The 7,338-nt window shown below is 37.4% G+C and overlaps 1 pseudogene; it reads right to left on the bottom strand.

Annotated features, from left to right (window-relative positions):
- Window positions 1-3,893: 3,893 nt before the first annotated feature.
- Window positions 3,894-7,338, bottom strand: part of LOC102875517 — a 5,758-nt pseudogene continuing 2,313 nt past the window's right edge.

The following is a 7,338-nucleotide window of genomic DNA, read 5'->3' as shown; positions in this document are numbered from 1 at the left end:
ATTCAACAAACATTATTAGTTGCAGTCTTACTCTCTAGGGTCAGATATAATATATGATAACAGAAAATTGAATTTTCTCTATTCAAGGCTAATGGTAACATGCACATACAAATCAAAATGTAACATTTACAAAATACAGATCCTAGTATCTTTTTCTTTCTGGGACTTTCTCTTGTCTTATAAATAGACTCATCTATTTACTCCACCAGCCAAATAAATCAAGGTCATAGCAGATATAAACATATCAACAACAGGCCAAAATGTAATAAAACAAGAAAAAACAAAAACGTAGGCTGCTTTAAAACAGAAAGATCAGTTCAGAAATAAGTATCAGCTACTGAAATGATTCATCCTTTCAGTTCTTGAACTTGAAACCTTATTTCTCAGGTGCACACTCAATTGTGTACCAGACACTAGTCCCAATTCTATTTCTAATAAAATTCAACAACCCAGATCGGCAGCTCTGTGCTGGTTCAGCTTTGCTGCTGGACTTCTATTGACATACCATAAAACTAACAATTGGATTCTTGCTACAGGCCTTAAATTTAAAAAATTCCCTTTTGAGTCCCACATTCAAGACTTCCTTGTGCTTGATTTCCTTATTCTTGGTCACTAATTCTTGAATAGTTTCCATTTCACGCTTTCAATAAATATTTGTTGACTATGCCTCATTAGTAGCCTAACACTGTGCCAGGTGCCAAAGTTATGGGAATCAACATTATCCACATGTTACAACTAATACTTAGACCATATTTTTGCAATTTTATAACTGTCCCTTCCATAGGGAGAATAATGGGCAACCATATCCTTCTTGATCCCTTCCACCAGTATGTTTGCCTTTCCAAGTGATATAGAGACAGTCATGGGAGATGTACTGTGTTTATGTCCTCTCCCTCTGTATTATAAGAGAATCTGTCCAGAAATTAATAAATAATAGTGTGCTCACAATTTTTATGTAAAAATCCTCACCTCTGGACCTATAGGCAATACCATGATAAGGGAGAAAAGACTGAAGTTATCAAACATTTCATCTTACTTGGATCATCCACAATTAACAGTCTGGTACCAGCAATCAGGAAATAAAAAAATGAGTCACACTGGAAAAATGTGCTGTCAGGGACTTCTCCAGAGTACAGGAGAGCAATGATGCCAGTTTAAAGACTAAAGTTAAAGTGTGGCTGATTCAAGTCATTGTCTTCAAGTCATTGCTTGTTGTATATATGAAAATTGGGCAATGACTAAGGATTACAGAAGAAGAATTGATATCTTTGAGTTGTGGTCCTGGAAGAAGATTACAGGATATCCCTTGAAACATCAAGAGGTAAAAGAGGTCTGTCCTGGAGAAAGAAAAGCCAAGCTACTCACTAGGGGCAAAAATGGTAAACCTACATGTCATATGCTCTATTTAAGTATGTTGTTAAAAAAAGGCCAGTACTTGGAAGACAACACTATGCTTTGAAATGTGGAAGGTGAGAGTAATAGAGAAAGATCCTCAACAAAATGGATTGCCATATGATTGCACCGATAGGCTCAAGTGTGCTGTAGGTGGAGAGGGTGAGGGTGGCCCAAAATAGAGCAGGGTTCAGATATTTTTCAGAGTTGTTATGAGATGAAATCAACTCAATAACATGTAACAGCAATAACAGTGCAAAACTAAGAACAATTATATTTCTTTACGGTTAGTAACAATTACTACCAGTTTAAGGTATCTCACAGATTAATGTAGATTTGGATTACTCATCCCTAACCTGAATTATACCTGCTTAGTACTCTTAACTCTTAGTTGTGTGGTCCATTCAGTTCCATTATCAAGAAATAAATCTTGATTCTTCAGTAGAAAGAAATTTAAATTGTTAGAAAGAAGAATTTATCTCTTGTTAATTTAATATCACCAATAATTCCACTGATGTTGTTGTTGTAATGTGCCATCAAGTCTCTTGTGACTCATAGCAACCCTATCTACAGCAGTCCTAAATTCTGATCTGTCCTGTGCCAATCGCACTGTCTCTGACACTCCAATCCCAATTATCCCAGTCACTGAATCAATCCACCTCATAGAGGGCCTTCCTCTCCTGCGCTGTCCCTCCACCTCCCAAGCATGATGTCCCTCTCCAAGGACCTGTCCCTCCTTACAACATATACAAAGTATGTTAGACGGAGCCTAAGAATCCTTGCCTCCAAGGAGCCGCCCAGTTTGACCCTTTCCAGGATGAATCTGTTTGTTTTCCTAGCAGTCCATGGTACCCTCAATACTCTTCTCCAGCACCACAGCTCAAAGGCACCAATTCTCCTTCTATCCTCCTTAGTCATTGTCCAACTCTCTGATGCATAACAAGTGATTGCAAAGACCATGGCCTGTATCAGATGCACCTTAGTCTCCAGAGAGACATCATTGGTCTTTAGTACTTTGGAGAGGTCCCTAACAGCTGACTTTCCCATCACAATACATCTTTTAATTTCCTGGCTACTGGTGCCAAGAGTGTTGACTGTGGAGCCAAGCAAACTAAAGCTGTGAAGAATCTCAATCTCTTCACCATCCATCCTGATGCTGCCAATTGGCCTAGTGGTGAGAATCTTTGTCTTCTTGATATTGAGCCTCAATCCATATGGGAGGCTGCAGTCCCTGACCCTCTGCACTAAGGGCTTCAGGTCCTCCTCAGTTTCAGCAAATAGGGTTGTGTCATCTGCATATCACAGATTGTTGATAGATCTTCCACCAATCTTGACCCCACATTTCTCCTCATAGAGCCCAGCCTCCCGGATAATCTGTTCTGCATACAGCTTGAAACCAATTTTGAACCATGCAGTGTTCCCTTGCTCTGTTCTGCCTCTTCATCCAAGTGTAGGTTTCTCATTAGCACCATCAAGTGTTCTGGAATTCACATTCTTCTCAGAGTCAGCCACAGTTTGTTATGATCCACACAGTCAAACGCCTTTGCATAGTCAATGAAACACTGATATACATTCCTCTGGTATTCCCTGCTTTCAGCCAAGATCCATCTAACATTAGCTACAATATCCTTAGTACCATGACCCCTTCTAAACACAGCCTGGACTTCTGGCAGTTCTCTGCTGATGTGTTGTTCCAGACGTTTTTGGATAATCTTCAGCAGAATTTTGCTTGCACGTGAAATTAATGAGATTGTTCTATAGTTTCCACACTCTGTTGGGTCATCTTTCTTTGGGCTGGGAACAAATATAGACCTCTTCCAGTCATTTGGCCAAGTGATTGTTCTACAGATTTCTTGGCCCAACTTGGTGAGCACATCCAGGGCAGCATCTGTTAGCTCAAATATGTCAATTGGTATACCTATATATACATATATATTCCTGGGGTCTTATTTTTTGCTATTTCCTTCAAAGCATCTTCAACTTCTTCCTTCATCACCATAGGCGCTTGCTCATATGTTGTTTCGTGAAATCCTTCTGTGTCTGCCAATTTCTTTCGATACAGTGACTACTGATAATGGATATTAATGAAAGAGTTCTAGATAATAGAGATGCTGCACACTTATTTTTGTAAATCCAATTTTGTTTTTAATAAGAACCATAGGTACAGATCAGAACTCTTCCCTATATGAAATAATTTAAGCACAGAAGGTTATATCACTATCTAAAATAATCACTAACTATAGTTATTTTTCAGAAATAAAGAGGCAAAGGGTTTTGCCCCATTATCAATTATCAAAAACATGTAATGTATACATTTAAAACAAATGATACTCTAAATTATAGTAATTATTTCTGTGACTGAACAACATAAATCTGCCAGTCTTTTTAAATTGCAGAATGATCATATTAAGACTTCAAAGACCAGAGAATACAATTATATGAAAGAAATTTATAGCCCACAAAACTATTTATTAGGCCTTAAGGTAAAATAGTTCCACAGTTTACAGGTAATACCGAGGCAACAAAAACGTGTCCTTGTCTTCATCAATAATGTTTGCAGAGGGTGTAACACTCTGCTTGTAGACAGCGTGGCATGCATTTCTCAACAAGACATAAGGAAAAGAAGATCCAAAGGATCCATTGTTAGGAATGAAAAAGATCTTGCACAATTATATCTAGCAGTAAGTAACCAGATTCCTTATTTCCCGTTGTAGTTTGTTTGTTTTTTTTTTTTCTGTCTCTTGGCCAATTATGAGAAGACTAGAAGATGTGAATTCTAGAACAGTCTTCAATGCTCCTTTGTGACTTATAAACAAAGCTGCTACAATTTTGTTGATGGCTTTGGCCAAGTAATTTATATTGTTATAGTGCGCTTCTATAGCAGGGCTATACTGTGACATTAGATTACTAGCCAGTGTTGACAAAGAAACTGCCACAAAGACCATGAGGAGGCAGGCAATATTATATTCTTCTTCTGGACTAATATTTTCTGATTTTTGTGAAGAGAGAGCAACCACTAAAGCAAGACCAATCTCACAAAGTAATCAAGCAGCTAAATGACAACTCATAAACATTCATCACAACCTTCATATTAGTTTCTCTTGGAATATGATCTTTGAAATCTTCAATTGAACTTACAAGAAAATGAATTTGGTAGGCTTAAACATCTCTCAGTGCTTCTTGTGCCAATGATCGCAAGGATAAAAATTACACCAATTATTGTCATTCTATTCAAGACATTGTTAACAGATGATAATCTTTTAAAGAGTACAGCCATTTGGTCTGGTTTGTCAGAGCTGGTCCTCATTTTGTGTTAATACATCAACATTCTCCACCACAGATTTCTCAAGTTCAGCAACTTGAGATGAAATAAGTCACATAAGGCTTTCACTTAGAAACTTCATTCCACATGGGCCAAGTATTCTGATAACAATCTCATTTCTGTTATGTCAGAATATTCCTCTGTATTGAAAGTTCACAACTTTCATTGCAGGGAAATAAGTTATATGGCCATTACTCATTACTGACTTGTCTTAGTAAGGTTTTCAAATACCAATTTGTGTATAGACTTGTAATGGTTGGTTCTCCATGACTATATATGAATGCTGTATTTGTTGAAGAATAACAGTATTAAATACACTTGTTATATCATTTTACACATAGTTTTCTATCAATTAGAGCATGGTCAGGTAGGCTCTAATACTTGTTAAAATTTCTCATGGTTTTGTAATTTTCTGTGTGGCTTGATTATACATAGTCATCCCAACAATTGACTTAGTAAAGTGAATTTACAGATGAGAAGTGAAATAGTCTCTTGGAGTAAATGTTTGTTCTCAAGCCATATCTTTGGTACATAATTTATAGAGAAACATAACTTAGAAGTGTAGTGTGTAGTTTATCAAGGATAGTTACTACCAGCATTTTTTTCCTCATGCTCTCAACTCCTGGTTTCTTTTTTTCAGGTTCTCCTTTTTTCCCAATCTGCTTTTTTGACGTCTTATTCACTGCTTGACTCATGGTTTTTGCATAATGATTGGGCAGCAACTGGTCACAGAACACTGTTCTGTGCAAATATCAAGTGATAAGAGTTTCAGCTTGGTCAGCTGTTTCATCCAGAAACATATTAAATAATGAAAGACTATGATCTCCAATGTGATGTTGCTCTTCTGGACACAGTTCATGTGTAAAACTCATAAAATGTGTGCAAAAAAGTAATGGAAATGAATCCAATTGAGTATCATGGCTAAGAAAAGGTAAGCCCAAACACTACTGAAACATTCTCAAAGGTATGACTATAAAATCAAAATACAGGGAGATCTGATACTTCCACCAACTTTTATGAAAAATTATTGTATTCATCATTTTTCCAAGTTCTCTGTGATCTGCAAGGCTTGAATGAAAACCTACAGACACTAGTATATGCCTATAATCTGAACCACTCTAATGTCATTCCTCTGAAATAAAATACTTCCCCACCTCCAACTTGTTTTAGACTTAGGGGAGTCATAGTGTTAACAAAAGAGTACATGATGATTCATCTTCAGAGCAAACAGATTGTGTACAAGCTCACTGAGGACAACAGCATCTTAGACAGAAAGGTACTGCACATAAAAATCTGCACCATAGGTCCGTATTTCCCTACATGTGCTCTAAGCTTTTCCATATAAAATATTAATTCAATAATGATTCTGAAGCTTTGTCTGATATACTTTGAACATGTTGCAAGGAGTGACCAGTCCTTGGAGAGGGACATCATGTTTGGGAGAGTGGAGGGACAGCACAAGAGAGGAAGACCCTTGATGAGATGGATCGATTCTGTGATTAAGGTAGTGGGAGTAGGTGTGTCAGAGACAGTGAGGTTGTCTCAGGATAGAGCAGGGTTTAGAGCTCTTGTACCTAAGGTCACTATGAGATGCAAGAGACTTGAAGGCACATAACAACAACAATAAAATGTGCGTATCTATTAAGTCATCTGCACTCTTCTTTGGCATGAAGGCACATAACAACAACAATAAAATGTGCGTATCTATTAAGTCATCTGCACTCTTCTTTGGCATGCTATCTGCATGACTAAGTAGCCAGATAATTTCATCACAGGCAAAGGATAATGCCATAAAAACAAAAAGTGCCTTAGGACCTAACAAGCCAGGTTGATCAGGGAGCACAGTGGCCAGTTCTTTCAATGAAGATCTTAAAAACTTGCATCTTTCTCTGTGCATTCGACCAGCATGTGACACAGCTACCTCTTTGCGTTCTCTAATATCAATACATTTATTCATGTTTATTAAACATATCATCGTATGTTTATGAATAAGTTTTGGCAGCAGTGTGAATATGTAAAACTTCATCCAAAAAGAGAGAGAGTCAAGAGCTACTTTGAAGAGCTAGCTTTCAAAGAGTCAGTGCTATAGCAAAAGTATTTAGGATCCCATGGCACAAAATAAAACAAAATATAATTCATTTTTCATTGGAGATGCTTCACATTTATAAATCACTGTACAGATCACATGAATGGTCAAACGAAAACATGATTCTGTGTAAGTGTGACTGCAAACATTGTGGTCCATAGAGGCAAGGATGATGAAGCTTCATCTCACGTACTTTGGGCATACTGTTTGTGGGGTCAGTCTTTAGAGAATAAAAAAAAGACATCAGGCTAGGAAAGGGGGAGGTTCAAAGAGAGGAAGTCCTTCAAAAAGATAGACACAGAAACGGTACTAACGGTGTCAAACATGAGGACAGCATATGACAGCACAGGGTTCCAAACCGTTGTTCATAGGGTCACTATACATTGTAGTTGACTTGATGTCTTATAACCAAATAAACAAAATCACTGATTACAAAAGATTTTCACATAGTATCTGAGGTACAACCTCAGACAACTTCTCTGAAATGCTAGGTAGGAGCAAGCAAAAGGGAAAGAGAAATCAACTAGAAGACTCTTTA

Source organism: Elephantulus edwardii, unplaced genomic scaffold, assembly GCF_000299155.1.
Source record: "Elephantulus edwardii isolate Elephantulus edwardi_28Jun2011 unplaced genomic scaffold, EleEdw1.0 scaffold00053, whole genome shotgun sequence".
Classification (NCBI taxonomy): Eukaryota; Metazoa; Chordata; class Mammalia; order Macroscelidea; family Macroscelididae; genus Elephantulus; species Elephantulus edwardii.
The sequence above is the reverse complement of the archived record's forward strand: the minus strand, read 5'-3'. Positions and strand labels throughout refer to the sequence as shown.